The sequence below is a fragment of the Saccopteryx leptura genome, chromosome 3 (assembly GCF_036850995.1).
Source record: "Saccopteryx leptura isolate mSacLep1 chromosome 3, mSacLep1_pri_phased_curated, whole genome shotgun sequence".
Classification (NCBI taxonomy): Eukaryota; Metazoa; Chordata; class Mammalia; order Chiroptera; family Emballonuridae; genus Saccopteryx; species Saccopteryx leptura.
The window spans coordinates 218914947-218934883 of NC_089505.1; the positions used below are offsets into that span (position 1 = coordinate 218914947).

Consider the following 19937-nt stretch of genomic DNA (forward strand, 5'->3'; position numbering starts at 1 on the left):
AACTTCTGGCCCTGGCCAGTTGGCTCAGCGGTAGAATGTTGGCCAGGTGCGTGGAAGTCCTGGGTTCGATTCCCAGCCTGGGCACATAGGAGAAGCAACCATTAGTTTCTCCATCCCTTCCCCCTTCTCTCTCTTTCCTCTCTCTTCTCCTCCTGCAGCCATGGCTCAAAATAGTTCGAGCAAGTTGGCCTCGGCACTGAGGATGGCTCCATGGCCTTGCCTCAGGTGCTAAAATAGCTCAGTTGCCGGGAAAAAGGAATAGCAGCCCTAGATGGGCAGAGTATTGTCTGGTCGGGGGCTTGCCAGGTGGATCCCAGTCAGAGCATATGTATGCAGGAGCCTCTCTGTGTGCCTCCTCTCCTCTCACTTAAAAAAAAAAAAAAAAAAAAGGAGTTAAAACTTCTACCTAACCTGTGGTGGCACAGTGGGTAAAGCATCTACCTGGAAAGCTGAGGTTGCCAGTTCGAAACCCTGGGCTTGCACAGTAAATGAACATATGAAAAGTAACTACTACGAGTTGATCCTTCATTCTCCTCCCCAGCCCCTACCCTCTCTCTAAAAGCAGTAATAAAAATAAAATTTCTGTGTATCAAAAGGGATTAATATCCAGAATATATAAAGAACTCCTACAGACCCTGGCTAGTTGGCTCAGTGGCAGAGCGCCAGGCATGTGGATGTTTTTGATTCCTGGCCAGGGCACACAGGAGAAATGACCATATGCTTCTCCATCCCTTCCCCTTCCCTCTTCTTTTTCTTTCTCTTCCCCTACTGCAATCATGGCTCAATTGGTTAGGGCAGTGGTCCCCAACCTTTTTTGGGCCACAGACCGGTTTAATGTCAGAAAATATTTTTACAGACTGGTCTTTAGGGTGGGACAGATAAATGTATCACGTGACCGAGACAAGCGTCAAGAGTGAGTCTTAGATGTAACAGGGAATCTGGTCATTTTTAAAAAATAAAACACTGTTCAGACTTAAATATAAATAAAACGGAAATAATGTAAGTTATTTATTCTTTCTCTGCGGACCGGAACCAAATGGCCCACGGACCAGTACCGGTCCGCGGCCCGGGGTTTGGGGACCACTGGGTTAGAGCATATCGGTCCCAAGCGCTAAGGATGACTTGTGGAGCCTCTGCCTCAGTTGCTAAAAAAAAATAGCTCGGTTGCAAGCATGGCCCTAGATGAGCAGAACATTGGCCCCAGATGGGGGTTGCTGGGTGGATCCCAGTCGGGGCACATGCGGGTGTGTGTCTATCTCCTCTTCTCTCACTTGGAAAAAAAGAAAAAAGAAAAAAAGAACTCCTACAACTCAATAATAAAAATCAATAACCCAATTTAAAAATGGACAGAGAATCTGAAGAGACCTATCTCTAAAGACAAAAGAATGGCCATTAAGCACATGAAAAGATACAGAAAGTACCATCTTGATCAACACCAAATAAACATAGAAAGATAGCATTCAAAGAACTTTAATCTACTAAATAAAAGTGGCTACATACAGCACTCTCTAAACAACTGGGAGAGAGGGAGAGAAACACTGACTTGTTGTTCCACTTATTTATGTATTCACTGGTTGATTCTCAAATATGCCCTGACTGAGGATCAAACCGCATGGCATATCAGGATGACATTCCAACCAATTTAGCAATCCAGCCAGGGCTTAACAGCTTTTTATGTAACATTTAGATATGAAAATACAGATGTTTCGAGGTTTTGTTTTGATTTAACCAGACACCATCATTGTCTAAGACTGTTGAAGTTGTAAGGGCACACAGAGATTCTTAATTTCATAACCCAGGGAAGGAAAACCTTCTTCCAGCCCCATCCCACACTGCAGTCAGGTTCTGACTTTGTAGAGACCTTCACCAAGCTATTTAAAACAAAAACAAAGGCCCTGGGTGGGTAGCTCAGTTGGTTAGCATCGTCTCAATATGCCAAGGTTGTGGGTTCAATCCCCAGTCAGGGCACACCCAAGAATTAACCAATGAATGCATAAATAAGTGAAACAACAAATCAATGTCTCTCTCTAAAATCACTAAGACTTTTAAAAAGCAAAACCAAACACCTAAGAGTATTAACCTTGTAACAATTTCCAAGAAACACAACTACTAGCTCTAGTCTTTAGGATATACCCACTTTTAGAGGTTCTAAACCCCTAAAATTACCCATATTCTCACCATCTTGTAAAAACACCATCTATTGACTGACACTTTATAGTTCCTTCCTTTCAGTATTCCTTAAATTTTAACATTTAAATTCTCTAAACTTAAACACACCACTAGTAACATCCTGTATTTTCCATAATGCTTTTATTTTCCAAAGGAGTCTTCTCAGCTGTGTATCTTTACAACACATTTGTGGAGCTGGGAGGCCAAGTACTACTTATTTTTTACAGTTGCCTTCTAGGGTAAAAGGTTTCATAAAGCTGCACTATTGGTTTGTGGTACAAAATCACACTTACCTTTAACAAAACTGCATCTCCAAATCTAAGAGAGAAATTTACAATGCTATCAATATAATAAACTGCTGAAAAGTAGGAACATCCTATTTAATTGAACCAGTGTAATACAATTCAACAAAATAGATGCTTTTTCACTGAGCAACCTAGTACCTGCCTGCGTCAGACACAGTAGCTACCATATATGTGACTGAAGGACTCAAGTACAAGTAGTTTCCACCTAGTTCCCCAACCAGTAGTAGTTCCCCAAATGGAAGTTGTCCACATTCATGAAAATTAAGACCCAGAGATGACCAACTTTACTAACTGGTTCTCTAACCTTAAGCAAGTTACAGTCAGTCAGATTTTAGTTCTTCCATTTGTGGCTAGAACTAGAATTCACAAATTCTAGTCTCTTGAAGTTTTAAAAATGTTTATGATTCTATACATCTATTTACAAAAGGCTTTACAGATGAAAAGCTTACGTATTATGCAGCTGTCTATACTTCCCAAAAAACCAGGATGTGCCTAATCAGAGATATGCCTGAATAATCAAGTGTTAACCCTACTCAGAGAGATCACCTTTGCCCATCATTCCTGAGGTGATCTCTAAGCCCTCAGAATGTCCTGCCTGGTAAGTGTCTTTGTTTATCAAAGGGCTAGGAGCCACTCTGATAGTTTAACCAAGTGCTTTATGGTGAAGGCTTCTGGCCGTGCATTACCAACCTCCTGAGGAAATGGGAAACTAAAGGTCAAGCAGGCAACCATATCTATGTGACCAAACTCTAATAAAAACTATGGACTCTAGGCCTTGGGTGAATACTTCATGAATCTTATCACTTGTTGTTGCCAGAAGTAGGTGCTGTAGCAGACCCCAGTGGGAGAGGACAACTCCAGTGCCACACATGGAACTCTCCGGTGTGCCTCATGCACCCTTTCCCTTAGCTCGTTTTACTCATTATCCTTTTACTGTAATAAATCGTCATCATGAGTATAACAGCTTTCAAGAGTTCTGAGTCCTTCTAGTTAAACAATGAACTCGAAGGTGGTCTTGGGGTTACCTAAACTTGTAGTTGGTATCAGGAGGATGGACTTGACAAACCATAGGGTGACAAAATGACAACTGTCCTCCAGGATTCATTCTCCCTTTTAGTAATAAAACAACTTTCCCACCCTCTCTTAGTAGGAAGCAGGGTTGTCAAGTAGAGACTACATTTCATAGGCTTCTTTTAAATCAGTAGTAGCCATGAGCAGAGTAATATATACAAAAATCTGTTCCATACTCCTAAAGAAAGTTGTTCACTTCTTTCTCTGGAAGGCAGCTGTGAGGTAATTTGGCTTCAACCAAGAGAATGAGCACAATGCCCGGGGTATGGCTAAGCAAACTAGCAAACAGAAGGAACCTGAGGCCCTACATTTTAAAAAAAGCTCAGACACTGTGGACTGCCTGAGCACGATCACAGTGAGAGGAGCTCCATTTCTGCCCCATCACTGTCCCGTCTATCGCAGCAGCTCAGCCTGTGCCCTAAAGGATGGAAGTACCTTTCAGCAATTTAATGTTATGGCTTAGAGTCAATACTTAAATTAACTACACAGACAAAAAGAGACAAACAGTCATATATTTAAGAAAAAGTTTGGATTTGGATATAGTAAAACTGAAAATACATAACAAATATTTTTAATGTCCCAATCTGAGGATATTATTAAAAGGAAAGTTTCTACCCCAAACCATTCAATATAAAAAAAAATTTTCTTTCTTGGTTAGTCATAACAACAAAAATAAAAAATGATCATCAATTTAACAAAATCAGTCATTTGAATACAAGCTGAAGGAAGTGTTCTAATAATTTTTTTCCCTGAAGTTATAGATTTCCAGAAAAGGGAAGGGGGGACCCAAAGATACTGTTTTAATAAAGTATAAAATACTGCCTTCTCTGGTTTTCTAGAAAGCTGCAAAATTAATCGGTCTCTAAACACCTTTCTTCAATATTCCTGACTTCCAAATCCATGTAGCTGAAGTGCTTATCCAACATTTCCACTAGGATGTCCCACATGCATCTCTAAATCAGCACGTCCAAAGCTAGGGATCAAGCTACAAAGAAAAACAAAAGAAAGTTCTGGAAAAGACATAATTAAAAAAAAAAAAGAAAAAAAAAAAAGAGTCCCTAATAAGGAGTAAAAAGCCAGTGATCTTCACTAAGGAGAAGTGGTATATTCTCACAGGAAAGCCAAATTATTATTGCTATAAAATTTCAAGGCTGCAGTAATTTCAAGGATTACAAAGGCCACCGTAGCTTAGTAATAGGAACAGAACTTGGCTGGAGACTGAAGGAGTTGATCCTGAAAAGGGGGCTGTGTCCTGAGCAGTGGTTTTTCTTTCACAGGTATGAGAATCACTTGGAGGGCCTGTCAAGAAGCAGACTGCTGGGCCATGGCCAGGTAGCTCAGTTGGTTTGAGTCATCCTGATATAAAGTTTCAGGTTTGATCCCTGGTCAGGGCACATACAATAGACAACCAATAAATTCATGGATAAATGGAGCAACAGATCAATGTTTCTCTTTCTCTATTTTTCTCACTTCCTCTCTAAAATCAATCAATCAATAAATAAAGATTATAAAAATGCTGCAGACTGCTGGACCCCAACCCGTTTTTCATCCAGTGGGTCTGGAGGGGGGCTGGGAATCGGCATTTCTACACAGCTTCCATGAAATGCTGCCAGTCTGACGTTCCAAGTAACAGAACTGTTGATAAGGGGGTGAAAACTGTAACTGTGAAGACAAGTGGACATGAAAAGAGCCATGATACAGTTGTTCTAGCTTGTTGTGCTCACAGAACCCAGCTGCCTCCTATGCTGATTTTCAAATGCAAAACAATGCCAAAAAAAAAGACATTCCTCAGAATTGATTGTTCACATTCATGACAAGGGTTGGATGGATCAGGATAGAACGAAGATCTGGTTTGAGAAGTTTGGAGAAAGAGACCAGGTGGGCTCTTAGCAAACCTGCTCTATTGATGCTTGATCAGTTCAGGGCACACATAAAAATACAAAGAAGATTGCTGCAGAGCAAAAAACAAAACTTCTCATCATACATGGAGGTTTGAAATCCCAGCTCCAACCACTTGATGTCAGCATTAACAAAGCTGCCATGAGAGAGGAATGGAACCAATGTACGAAGTCTTCTGGGGACAATGTGAAACCAGCAGAAAGAGTAAAGAAACCAACTATAAGAGAAGTTTGCACCTGGGTGAAAAGATACTTGGATAATATCAAGATTGAGATCATTGTCAAGTCATTTAAGAAGTGTGGTATTTCAAATGCCATATATAGACCTGAGGACGAGGCAATATATGAAGACAGTGATTCATCATAAGACATAAATGAAGACAAGCTAATCAGATGGGAGTTTTGACAGTGATGAGGAGTTGTATGACTTTTATGATGACTAAAACGAGTCCAATCACTTTATGTAATACAATTTTTTTAAAATTTCGGGCCCCCAAATTAAGGTGTGTCTTATACAAGGGGAAATACAGTATATCTCAAGGGGTAAAAAGAGAGATAAGTACAGAAGTTCACAGATAAGAAGACAGAGTATATACAGTGTGTCCGTAAAGTCATTGTGCACTTTTGACCGGTCACAGGAAAGCAACAAAAGATGACAGAAATGTGAAATCTGCACCAAATAAAAGGAAAACTCTCCCAATTTCATACCTATTCATTGCAGTTCGATGTGGGCTCACGCAGATTTTTTAGGGCTCCTTAGGTAGCTATCACGTATAGCTTCTATAGACTGTCACTGACAGCCTACCAGAATGGGGTTTTTCCACCAAACTGCCGGTTTCCTTCAACTGCCTATCCCACCGAGTAATGTTATTCCTATGTGGTGGCGCTTCGTTATAAATGCGCTGATAACCCAAAAAAGTATTCACATTGCACTTTGGTCACGAATTCGAATTTAGTGAGCCACAGAACACACTGAACTTTCCTCTGTACCATCCACATCTCGACTGGCATGGCCGTGGGCTGCTCCGCTGTATACACGGTGTTACGTCATCATCTGCACATGTGCACATGGCTGCCACATCATCCTACAGAAACTGGGAGGATCTTCCTTTTATTTGGTGCAGATTTCACATTTCTATTGTCTTTTGTTGCTTTCCTGTGACCAGTCAAAAGTGCACCATGACTTTATGGACACACTGTAGAAGAAAAGATGTTGCTACAATGTGCTCTACCTAGAAAGAATCACACAGTACTAAATGCAACTCACCAGGTTAAAGGCTTTTTATTAGATTACAGATGGCAAGCTCTATCCTGTCCTGATTTCCATACCCCCCCATTTCTATGTATGATCTAAGTTTTCTCCACATTCACTGAGCATTTACTATAATTTGCAGTTTTCAGGTAAGCAAAGTAAGTATAAACCACAATGCAAAGTTATTAGAGAAAAAAGATTTGCACAAAATGTACAGTACAGGAGCCTACGTTAGGTGCCTGACAACACACAGCGGATGCAGAGAAAACAGCAAGGAACCTCGTGGGGGGGGGGGCACAAAGGCCACTCTGAGAGGTGCATCTAGGCTGAGGACACTAAATAGGGTTAACTGGATAGAAGACAATGAGAGGGGCATTTCAGGAAGAAGAAAAATTCATGATTAAAAACAAACGAAATAAAAGATTTAGGCAACCTTCTGGAACTTGCTGGTATTCATGACACATGGCCAGACACAGTGCTAGATGAACTAATAAAGTAGCTGATGAAGTATATCAGAAGACCCTGAAATCTTACTAAAAATTTTGAACCTGCCTGACCAGGCGGTGGCACAGTGAATAGAGTGTCAGACTGGGATGCTGAGGACCCAGGTTCGAGACCCTGAGGTCGTCAGCTTGAGCGCGGGCTCATCTGGTTTGAGCAAAGCTCACCAGCTTGGACTCAAGGTCGTTGGCTCGAGCAAGGGATTACTCGATCTGCTGAAGGCCTATGGTCAAGGCACACATGAGAAAACAATCAATTAACAACTAAGGTGTTGCAACGAAAACTGATGATTGATGGCTTCTCATCTCTCTCCATTTCTGTCTGTCCCTGTCTATCCCTCTCCCTGACTCTCTTTTTGTCCCTGTAAAAAAAAAAAAAAAAAAGTTTGAACCTGGCCCTGGCCAGTTGGCTCAGTGGTCGAGTGTCGGCCTGGCATGTCAGTCTCAGGTTCAATTCCGATCAGGGCACACAGGAGAAGCGCCCATCTGCTTCTCCACCCTTCCCCGTCTCCTTCCTCTCTATCTCTCTCTTCCCCTCCCGCAGCCAAAGCCAAGGCTCCATGGGAGCAAAGTGGGCCCGGGTGCTGAGGACGACTCCATGGCCTCCAACTCAGGCGCTAGAATAGCTCCGGCCACAATGGAGCAATGCCCCAGATGGGCAGAGCATCACCCCCGGGTAGGCACACCAGGTGGATCCCGGTTGGGCGCATGTGGGAGTCTGTCTGACTGCCTCCCCATTCTGACTTTGGAGAAAAAAAAGTTTGAACCTTACTTTGGAAAAGTTAGAAAAGGAAGTATAAATTTGTCTATGTAAATGATGGAGAATAGGGTTGGTCTCAGAGACAGAGAGGTTCTGGCCCCTGAGCTAACCTATGCTATGACCTCTAAGTCTGTCTTAGCAGATAGCTTTCCCTTATGTATTCTATCCACACATGCCTCGCGGCTCTGAACTCACAAGGTAAGCTGGCACACACAACGACACACAACTAAAAACAAATCCCTCTGCATTACTGCAATTCAAATGTGGTCAAATTCAGTCTTTTCTAGATCTGCTATCAGTTCCATCTTTACCAAATTTCTCACAAATCCTTATATTAACTGCAAGTGAAAATAAAGGGAGTAGAATGTTTAAGAAACTGATACTCCTTTACTTTCTGGACTCTTTTTTAGGCCCAAAACCCCCTATGGTACATTAAAAACAAAAAAAACCACTACTTTTTATTAAGATGATACAACATTCTAAGGAGATGCCACATTGTTCAAAAGACACTAGAAGTCTTAATGGAAGTTTATTTACTACTCTATACCTTAAAATCAATACATTCTATTTCTGAGAAACATTCAGTGAGTTCTAAGAGAATATAATATTACCTTTTAGTGACAATTAGAAATTTTCTGGACATAATATGCAAAAGAAAATTAACCTGTACCTGCAGCATTATAAAATTGAATAGCTAGTAACTTCAACTAAAGTGTGAAAATTCAAAATGACTATTCAGCAAATAAGTTACTAAAACTCTTTATAATTCTAGCAACAAATATATTATCAATACTTCCACTTCAGCAACAAAAATCTCACTTCACAGGTCCCTTTCACTTAACAGTAATGAGTAACAACGTAATTCTAAAATTACAAATTCAAGAAGAAATACTAGAAATCAAACTTTTCACAGCCAGAATTATTGAGCTCTTAAAATACCAAAAAGTATGTAATTTATAACCCTACCTGTAACAGTTTATATTAATATTTGGCTTATACAAATACAGTGTGTCCGTAAAGTCATGGTGCACTTCTGACTGGTCACAGGAAAGCAACAAAAGACGACAGAAATGTGAAATCTGCACCAAATAAAAGGAAAACTCTCCCAGTTTCATACCTATTCATTGCAGTTCGATGTGGGCTCACGCACAGATTTTTTAGGGCTCCTTAGGTAGCTATCACGTATAGCCTCTATAGCCTGTCACTGACTGACAGCCTTCCAGAACGGGGTTTCTCCACCAAACTGCCGGTTTCCTTCAACTGCTTATCCCACCGAGTAATATTATTCCTATGTGGTGGCGCATCATTATAAACGCGCCGATATTCATGTTGCACTTTATTTACACACTGTATTTCAGCCCAGGATTTAAGTATTTAAAAACATTTTTTTATTAATTTAAGAGAGAGAGAGAGAGAAGTGAAGGGGAGGGGAAGGAGGGAGAGGGGGAAGATAGGGAAGAGAAAGGGAGAGAGAGGGAAGGGAGGGGAGAGGGGTGCATACAGGGTTCTGTCTCTGCCTCCCTGCTTCTCACTTAGTTAAAAGAGGAAGGAGAGGGGGAGGGGAAAGGGTGGGGGAGACGTGTGGGGAGAGGGAGGGGGGGGAAGGGAAGGGAAGGGAAGGGAAGGGAAGGGAAGGGAAGGGAAGGGAAGGGAAGGGAAGGGAAGGGAAGAAGGATGGATGGATTTCGCTGGCCTTTGTCCTTGATTCCCATGTGGAAGAGACTAAATCTTTGAATTTCACAACTGATAGTACTTCTGTTAACCATGATGAATCCCTGGGAGCACATCCTTATTTTTTTAAATTTCTCCACTGATTCAAGAGAGAGGAAGAGGGAGAGAAAAAGAATATCAATTTGTCATTCCACTTAGTTGTTCCATCTGTCTGTGCACTCACTGATTGCTTCTTGTATGTGCCCTGACTGGGAAACGAACCCACAACATCAGCCCACCAGAATGACACATCATCCACTGAGCCACCTAGCCAGGACCCCACATCTTTCATATTATGGTGATTCCCAGTGTGCCCCTAGTTTCAGAATGGGGTGGGCCATGCTAGAAAGACCAAAGTTGGGGCTTTGAGGCACACAGCAGCTTGACCTCCTAAAAGACAGGGGATAGAGGCTAAATTCAACTGTATGGCCAATGATTCAACCATGACTATGTAATAAAATTCAAATAAAAACTCTGGACACTAAGGCTTGGGTGTGCTTCCCTGATTTGTAATCATGTATAAATGTGGTGGGAGGATGACATCCTGAGGACACAGAAACTATATTTATGGGACCCTTCCAGGATTTTTCCCATGGATCTCTTGATTTGGCAGGTCCTGATTTGTATCCTTCAAAATAAAAGCATAACTGCAAGGACAGCTCTTTTCTGAGTTCTGTGAGTCACTCTAGCAAATTATGGAACTTGAGGTGGTGGTGGGAACTTCCCACTCTGCAGCCAGCTGGTCAGCAGTGCAGGTGGCCCAGAAGGGAGGAATCTTGTGGGCTGTGCATGTCTGCCCTAACTCCGGGGAGCTGGTGCCAAACTGCATTCAAGTATAGAACAGGACAGACTGCTTCAACTTCCTTCTCGGGGCTCTTAAGGAAAGTAAATGAAACAAAGTCAAATGAAATCATTTTTTTAAGACATCAAGCATTACAAAAAGTAAAGGACTTTTTTGGTTATGCTCTCAAAAATATTAAAGAAAAATTGTTAAAAGATTTTTAAAATTCAGGAATATCTAGCTTAAATTTTTTAAAAGGATTAAAATGAAGAGCCAAGAAATAGGGATTATAAGATAAAATTCAGAACTTTGATGAAAAGCATTTTAAAAAACAAGAAATCTAAATCACAATTTCAATTACATAATTCAGACTAGTGTCTAAATGATAAAAATATATAAAGTCCTTTCTTAATAATCTCAAATGTAGAAATAATGGGAGTTTAGAAAATATAAGATTCAGCCATTTTCTGACTTAACCTCTAAAAGAGCTCCTTTTTAGCCTCGGTTATGATCAGGAATAATTGAAGCCAATCAGCAACATTTTGGTTACTCAGATACTGTGTTCACATAAAACCTAGTCACATCACAACCAGCTTTTTGCCCATCCCTAACTAATCTTTTAATTCAAGAATAAAGCCAAGAGACCAGACTGATCTTTAAAAGAATTCTCAAACCATCCTACATGCATCAGGCAGCTACCTGCCAACATGAAAAAGCATGATCGTACTGCTTTATAGAAGACAAGAACTTTTCTATTACTTTAAAGCCAATGACTAAAAAAGAACCCTCAAAATTTTAAATCACAAATTTATAAGAATACATCACGGAATTCTCTACTTTCCTGAAAACAAAACACTGAGCATACATCGGTCTTTCCCTAATGACAAAAGGGGGCAGTTTATTACTACAGCAGAAAAAAAGGTGTAAGAGAAAAAACAAAAAACTAAAACCCATAGGTTCTAATCCTACTTCCCTTCTTTATCAGTCAAGTGACTCTCTGGATGTCAAAAATAGAAGGGCATGGTCTCCAGAACCTGTAAGTTTCAACCCAGCACTAGCATTCTGAATATACTTAAATGTTGAGAAGTCAACAACTCAAAATTTAGATAGTCTTCAAATTTTAAGTCTTGCAAATAGATGTCAAAAATCATTAAAGCTTACAATGGTGCAAAAACATTACTTATTAAAAACAGATAAAAAAAATTTGTTCCACATCAGCATATATACATAGTTAATTTTTATTAAAGTATTTATTTGCTACCTGAAATTTATTTCAGCATTTAGCAAATTTAAAGACATTCACGTTTTCTTAAATCTGGTGCATTACATCATTATATACAAAACCTTTTCAAATTCTTTACAAAGCTGACCTACCATGACAAACAATGCTTTGACTTACTTTTCAATGACTTTAACAAGGATTACAAACAAAATAAATGATTTTGTGTAACATCAGCCTATTAAAATGCTTCACATTTATAAAATATATGGACATCTTAGTAGTAGTTAAATTAAAAAAAAAAAAACAGCCACAAAGAATGATAAAACTGCCAGTAGTTAGGAGAAACAACAAAGATGTGATAAAACATACTAGCAGGTTTCCAAAAAGAGACCTTGCTTGCTTTTACATGCCTTAGAGCAGAGTGGTTATAACCTCAGTTAATGGAATCAGGAAGCAGACTGAAATCCGAGCTCCTTTCCTACCTGTACACCTGGCCAACCAACATCATCTTTCTACCTCTGCTTCTTTATAACTGTGCCCACCTTGTGAAGCGGCTGTGAATATTAACTAAGACACTGAACTTAGCAAAGAACCTGACACACAGGAAATATTTAATAATTTAGCAATTATTATACAATTTTGGAACATATGCTTAAAAAAGAAACAGTATTTTATTTTTATTTTTTAGTTTAAGGCCCAAAGATCAGGATCCTACCAGATGAAGTTCAGACTTAAAAATAAAGCATAACGATACATAATGTTTCTACAGAGGCATTTTACTAAAGACAAGTGAACTAAGTAAAAATAACTGGTATTATACAAGTGCAATTACTCCAGGCAGAATCTTTATTTCTAAGAACAATTCAATCTGCATTAGCCACTTGTCCCCATCAATTTCTACCTCTCTATTTCTGTAAATGCTAGAGAAAAAACAAAATCAAACTATGAAAAGAAAAGAAAGGAAAAAGAAAATACAATGTACAACTGGGTTACTATAAGCCCTAATTAAGGCCCTGGCCGGTTGGCTCAGCGGTAGAATGTCGGCCTGGCGTGCGGGGGACCCAGGTTCGATTTCCGGCCAGGGCACATAGGAGAAGCGTCCATTTGCTTCTCCATCCCCCCCCCCTCCTTCCTCTCTGTCTCTCTCTTCCCCTCCCGCAGCCAAGGCTCCATTGGAGCAAAGATGGCCTGGGCGCTGGGGATGGCTCCTTGGCCTCTGCCCCAGGCGCTAGAGTGGCTCTGGTAGCAGCAGAGCGATGCCCCCTGGTGGGCAGAGCATCGCCCCTGGTGGGCGTGCCGGGTGGATCCCAGTCGGGCGCATGCGGGAGTCTGTCTGACTGTCTCTCCCCGTTTCCAGCTTCAGAAAAATACAAAAAAAAAACACCCCTAATTAAGAACCAAATACAATTTAGGGGTAGAGCCAGGCAGGGACCCATAATGAAAGGCAGAAAAGGTCCACACAAATATAATAAAACACCTCTCCTTTCCCAAATACTACAAGACTCATACTTCAACTGGTCCTTCATGGATTTTCCTGTCTTCAGCCTCCAGCAAATCCTTTCATCACCACAATCATATCTCCAGTAGAAGTTCAAAGAGAAATATATAAAAGCTACTTTGGTGGGCAGCTGTTGAGATGATCAATCTTAGCATCATCCACAGATGTAAGAATAAAAAGGCTGATTTACACATTAAGACCAAATACTGGTCACTATTCTCAGCAGTTTATTTTTTAATCCATTCTGGACATTCACAAAATGTATGTATTTTTAAAAAGAGTTCCATAAATACAACTTTGGTAGCCAAAAAACTCAGCAAAATAAATATAAAATTCAATTGATTACAACTTTATCTTATGCAAAAACACAAATTCTTAATGAATACTCCAAACTACTTTCAAACATTTTTCTTAAAAACTATAAAATAATCCTGTGCTATATGCACTTTACATACATTAACTCAATTATTACTCACCATAATCATGTCAGGTATAAATTATTGTTGCCAAATTACAGATGAGCAAACTGAGGCACCAGAAGATTATTAATTTGCCCAAGGCCAATCAATCAGCAAATGGTAGGAGCCAGAATTCTGACAACCAGCAGTCTGATTCCAGAACCCCAGGTTCAACTCAACTATTATATACCAGTGGTTTTCAACTACCCCTCCATGGACTGGTGCCAGTCTACAGACCAGCATGAAATTTCTGGCAGACTAGGAAAACACTGAACTATACCATTCACTCATTTAGCAAGTTTTACTGAGAACCTACTATGTGCTAGGCACAGTTGTAAGCCCTGGAGACAGAGCTGTGAAGTCAAACAAGGCCTCTGCTCGCTAATGGAGGGGGAGATCTTGAAGCCAAGTCTAATGGGGGATACTCGATAAGTGGAAATTGTATCTCCTGTGTCAAAAAATAAAAGCAAAATGAAAGAATCAGAAGTGACAGAGGGAGAGGCTCACCGCTATTTTAGAGATCAGGGTAGGACCATCTGAGATGATGACATTTGAGCAGCAAACAGATGTTAAGACAAGATAACCACTAGGAAAGGGGTGACCCAGCTAAAAGAACAGCACATATAATACCTAAAGTAGAAACAGTTTGGTTTGTTCAAAAAACAGCAAAAAGACCTTGGGACTGGGGCAAGGTGAAGAGTTACATGCTAAGAGGTAAGGTTAGAATTAGCAGCTGCCACCTGACCAGGCGGTGGCACAGTGGATAGAGCGTTGGACTGGGACACCAAGGACCCAGGTTCGAAACTCCAAGCTCACCAGCTTGAGAGCAGGGTCGCTGGCTTGAGCAAGCTTGCTGTAGCCCCAAGGCACATATAAGAAAGCAATCAAGGAACAAGCAATCAACGAACAAATAAGATGCTGCAACAAAGAATTGATGCTTCTCATCTCTTTCTCTTCATGTCCGTGTCTCTCTCTCTCTCTCTCTCTCTCTCTCTCTCTCTCTCGTCTCTTTCAAAAAAAGAATCAGCACCTGCCAAAACATGTAATGTCCTGATGGACTATAGCAGGGATAGTCAACCTTTTTATACCTACCGCCCACTTTTGTATCTCTGTTAGTAGTCAAGTTTTCTAACCAACCACCAGTTCCACAGTAATGGTGATTTATAAAGTAGGGAAGTAACTTTATAAAATTTATAAAACAGAGTTGCAACAAGTTAAAGCATATATTACTTACCAAGTACTTTATGTCGGATTTTCACTCTTTGGCAGAATAAATCTTTATAAAACAACTTACTATAGTTAAATCTATCTTTTTATTTATACTTTGGTTGCTCCTCTACCACCTACCATGAAAGCTGGAACACCCACTAGTGGGCGGTAGGCACCAGGTTGACTACCACTGGACTATAGTAAGGAGTTTTGACTTAATTCTAAGGGTTAAAGAAAACATGGAGGATTTTAAACAAGAAAAAAGTGATATAAAAAAGTGCCACATATCCTCACATCGTCTTGAGAGGCAGAAAGAGCTTCACTGCTCTTTAGGGCTCATTCATTTATTTGGAGACAAGAGCTACCAATCACCTCTTCTAATTGGCTTCCTTCTCATGCTTTGTTTGCAGCACATCCTGACTTATTCTACACTATGAATTTCAATAAAAAGGCATTCCAAAGGGAGTATGTATTTACTGAGCAACGCTGAATACCAGGGACTCACTAGATGCCTTACATTTAAGAGTTAATTTAATCCTCAGTCACCAAGTAGGAAAGAAGTCTTCATTCTACAAACGAGAAAAAAAATTAGAAATATTAGTAACTTAATTCATCCACGGTCACACAGGTAATACACAATCAGAATTTAAATCTACATGTAATTTCAAAGTCTTTGCCTTTCTTCTACAGCAGCTATCGAGTAGATATATATTACACGTACCCTTCCTAATTTATTATTAATGACTAGGTTATTCCAAGCAAATATTGGGTTTCTTTCTCTAATGTAGAATGAGTTTTGAAGTTGGAGATGGGAAAATGGAGTTGTCTTACATTATTTTGAAAAATAATTTTCTAATTGAGACTTCACAGAAAATAACTCCAAAAGAACAATTCCCATCTCCTTAGGGGAAGAAAAACTTAAATATGTATTGCTTATCATAAAACAGATAAAAAGTTCTATGACAAAAGACACTCATAGAAAAACAGGATGTAGATGAAAAGATAATCAAAAGTGGCAAATAGGTAGTTTTAAGATCTGAATGGAAGAGAGGGAGGAGAATTAAAGAACTTTGGGTGAGCTTCAGGAGTACAACATAGGAGGAGAGGGAAGAAAAGACATGTTAGTAGTATTTGCACCGGTTAAGACAAGGCTATGCGGGAAGGCAGATACAGGAAGTTTGTAAATCAGGTAGAAGGCAGCGCCATGGGATGGCTTACTGTGCACCCACAGGAAGATTATGGTATGTCCTACCATACCTAAAGAGAAAATGGCTACTTCTCCAAGACTAAAGTGGAGAGACCAGCGAGACCGAATTCTGGCTGACACCAGAATTAAGAATCAAGTCCCTGCCTGACCAGGCGGTGGGGCAGTGGATAGAGCGTGGGACTGGGATGCGGAAGGACCCAGGTTTGAGACCCGAGGTCGCCAGCTTGAGTGCGGGCTCATCTGGCTTGAGCAAAAAGCTCATCAGCTTGGACCCAAGATCGCTGGCTTGAGCAAGGGGTTACTCAGTCTGCTGAAGGCCCGCAGGCAAGGCATATATGAGAAAGCAGTCAATGAACAACTACGGTGTCGCAACGAAAAAAAACTGATTGATGCTTCTCATCTCTCTCCATTCCTGCCTCTGTCCCTATCTATCCCTCTCTCTGACTCTCTCTCTCTGTCCCTGTAAAAAAAAAAAAAAAAAAGAATCAAGTCCATAACAGTTAGAATCCCTTTTATGATATGTGGTGATCCACATTATTTTCACCTAAATACCATTTCTACTCTGCACGTGACCTGAGAAAACCAGGAACACAGAAAAAAGTAGATTTACACCACCTGCAATTTTTTTAAATAAGGAGGAGTCAATGAAGAAACATATATTAAGGCATTTCTTTATAAGCTGGGTTTAAGTAATAAAAGCAGTTTACTGCATAAGGAAATGCCCCTTTCCGCGCACACAGGGGCTGACTTGTTCAAAGAGTGAGTGGAAGTGTGGAAGGGACACTTGTACGGACAAGTGGCAAAAGAGGCTCTGCATATGAAGGCAACAGATAAAAAGGAAAAATAAGTGCGTAAAACCTGTCTTCCGATATCCCGACCCCGATTCCGGGACCCAATGATGGGGGAAGTGTTTGGTGGATGAGTAACGGGGACGTGGTGGCGAGGCGGCGGCCAGCCCCGCACCTGGTCCCGCAGACTCCCTGCGCCGCGCCGGGAACCAGTGACCGAACACACGCACGAATGAATGGCGCCGGCGCAGGAGAGGGAGTTTGCGGCGCGGCCGGAGCCGGGCCAGGAGGCGTCCGAGGTGATAAGCAGTGGAAGCAGGGGGCGTGGAGGACAGGGCCGCGGGCGCCAGTCGTCGCGCGGCGCCTCCGTGGGCCGCCATGTGAGGGGCTGGACCGCGCCATGGCGGAGGGGGAAGGGAGGTCACCGTTACATAACCCGGCGGGGCGGCCGCCGCGGTAGAGGCACCCTGGCCCGTGAGGCCGCGAAAGGACGGCCGCGGTGCTCGGTCAGCGTGCTCTCCCCGCCCTGCCCCAGCTGTCCGTACTCCGCTGCTACCGACCCGGGCTGCGGCGCCTCCAAGCTGCGCGTGTCCGGTCCCGCCCTTCCCCCACCCGGCCGCCAGTCGGGGGTCGCTCACCTTCCGCGTTGCCCCAGACCACCATGCCCGGCACGGTCGCCTCCTCCGGCCTCGTGGGCTCCGGCGCCCCCGCCGCAGCACAGCGCCCTCGTCGGGAAGAGGGCCGAGAAAGAAGTCACACTGCCGTGCTGCTCCGCGCCACGGCCCACGCTCGCCCCACGCTCTCGGAGGACGGTCCTGCGCGCTCCGCAGCGGCCCCCGCCCGTCTCCCTCGGTGGGCGCGCGCACCAGAACCCCCCTCTGCCCCTCCTCTGGCTGGACTCCCTCGGCTCCGCCCACGACCCACCCCCTGCAGGCGGTGTCCTGCTCTGCGTGAGCCGCCGCCGGCGGGCGGTTGGCCCCGCCCCACCCACTCTCACCCTGCGCGGCGCACGCGCCCACCCGCGCCTTTCCTAGGGCAATCAGAACGTCAGGAGCGGCGCCTGGGGGTTGGCTTGGGCCGCCCCGCCCCTCCCTGGCCCCGCCCCTCTCACGCCGCCCGCCACCTGGAGAGGTCCGCCGCCGCACGTGACCGTCTCGAGGGCTTGAGATGGAGGGGAGTGTGGCGCGGGCTGGTCTGCTGCAGCGTGGAAACCACAGTCTGCCCCGCACTGCATGATCTCTGTGCCTCCAGCTCGGATCGCCGCTTCAGAGTGGGCGCAGCTCGTCTTCAGTGAGTCTCCGCCGGCCCCTCCTGGCTCTGGACGCTCCAGTCCGAAAGGACACAACTGCAGGGACTGACCATGCTTAAAACCCTGCTGCTGTCTGTGCACACGTAAAACACCAGGGTTCTCCTCCGCTAGCGATTGATTTAACAGTGACATCTAGTGGAGAAAAGGACACACATGCACTTACACTTTTCAGAACTGAAAGTCGCGGCCCACTGAGGTTCGTAGGAATGAACACTGCGCTATGGGGTTACAGCGATTGGTTGTCCATTAGGGTAGGAACACAAACACCTTTCCCCTTCCCTTGAGTGCCTGTCCTTGATTGCACTTAGATATCTGTAAATCTATGGCTCGAATCCCATCTCACATGAAGCACTAGGCTTACACGCAAAACCAATTTTCTACTAATGTAAAAAAATATTGTACATTATGCATGATTAAATATAATTTTAACTGAGGGTCTTCTAGCAAGATTAATTGTCCCATAAAGACCATTTCTCCCTGATAGATACATGAATTCACCAGAACTTCCAACTGCCCTTTTTCTGTTCCACTTGTCTATCTGACCCCACCTTTGCTTACTTACTGGACTATAGCCCCTGAAGCAGAAAAGTTCTAGGAAGCTGGTCAGCTGCCCCGAGGATCATTCCAGGAAGCCGAAATCGTAGGGCTGCTGAAGGGAGCATACCAGAATTGCTGACTCAACGCACACTTGCTCAAAGCTCTCCCCACCTTAATAAATGTTTGCCTCAGAGTCTGTTTCAGTGCACTTCTCCTGGAGGCGTGCCTGGCAGGTCTTTCTCCTCTAATAAAGCCTGCACACTTGGTGTTCGAGTGCCGTCTCATTCTTACACTCCCCACTTGGCAATGTGGGTTTGCCATTTCCCACATTGCTACGATGGTAGTATTTATTGCTGCAATGCATAAACGTGAAGTGTACCTCCGTGCAAAGGCTCAACGCTGTTTCTCCTTATTCCCTTATCTAAGACACCTGAAGAGTTTTTGAGTACTTAAAACAACCAGCACTCTTTTGAAAACGGATTTTGCAGAGCTGGGTTAAGTTTACTAGTATTGTAGTTCAGAGAATATTCAAACAACTTGCTTTTTTTTAAGGCCTTTTGCTTTTATCATTTTATATACTTTTAGAAACATGCTTCAATTTTAGGGTTTTTTGTCTCTAATCTAGCAAATTCAGGTTGCTTACTTTTCTGAGACATCATAATTTAATATAAATTGGTGTGATTTCAACAGGCTCAATTAGCTGCTGACTGCAACATGAGGGGACCTGCTGAGATGCCACAGAAAACTAGTGGAAAATTTTTATTAGTTATGTTTGTTTAATGTGTCTTTAAATGGCAGTGTTTCCGTTAACAAGAAATGGCAAGGCCCTGGCCAGGTAGCTCTGTTGGTTAGAATGTCCTCTGGAAACACCAAGGTCAGGACACATACAAGCATCAACTAATGAATGCATATAAGTGGAGCAACAAATCAGTGTTTCTCTCAAGTTAATAAATGAGAAATTTTGTTTTAAATAAAATGACAAAACTCGATTTTCAAATTGCAAAATAACCTGTGAACTCTACAGGAAACGTACCATTGTATTTTGTAATGCTGGTGGCCGAAGCCAGGCATGTTCCCATTGAATCCGAGCAGACGGTAGAGGAACTGCAGAGCCAGAAAGCGTTGTACCATACCCGTTTATTGGAGGTGCCCAAAGACAGGAGAGCAAATAAACAATAAAAAAGGAAAGAGCTAATAAACAAAGGAAAATCTGCTATTTGCAGTAAGGGCAAGGGAGCAGGGAAAACCGCACCTCACGGTGGC

At 42.5% G+C, this 19937-nt stretch overlaps 1 protein-coding gene across 8 annotated transcripts in view; it reads right to left on the reverse strand.

Moving 5' to 3' along the window:
• REV1 (REV1 DNA directed polymerase) overlaps window positions 1-17728 on the reverse strand; it is a 116500-nt gene extending 98772 nt beyond the window's left edge. For 6 of the 8 annotated variants that reach the window (XM_066377567.1, XM_066377565.1, XM_066377563.1 and 3 more), the window contains exons 1-2: window positions 17467-17598; window positions 15351-15402 (exon numbers count right to left, since the gene is read on the reverse strand). The gene's annotated coding sequence lies outside the window, so the exon portion shown is untranslated. Of the gene's footprint in view, window positions 1-15350; window positions 15403-17466 lie in introns of all 8 variants that reach the window. The other 2 variants (XM_066377570.1, XM_066377569.1) reach the window with 1 other exon arrangement.
• Window positions 17729-19937: the final 2209 nt, after the last annotated feature.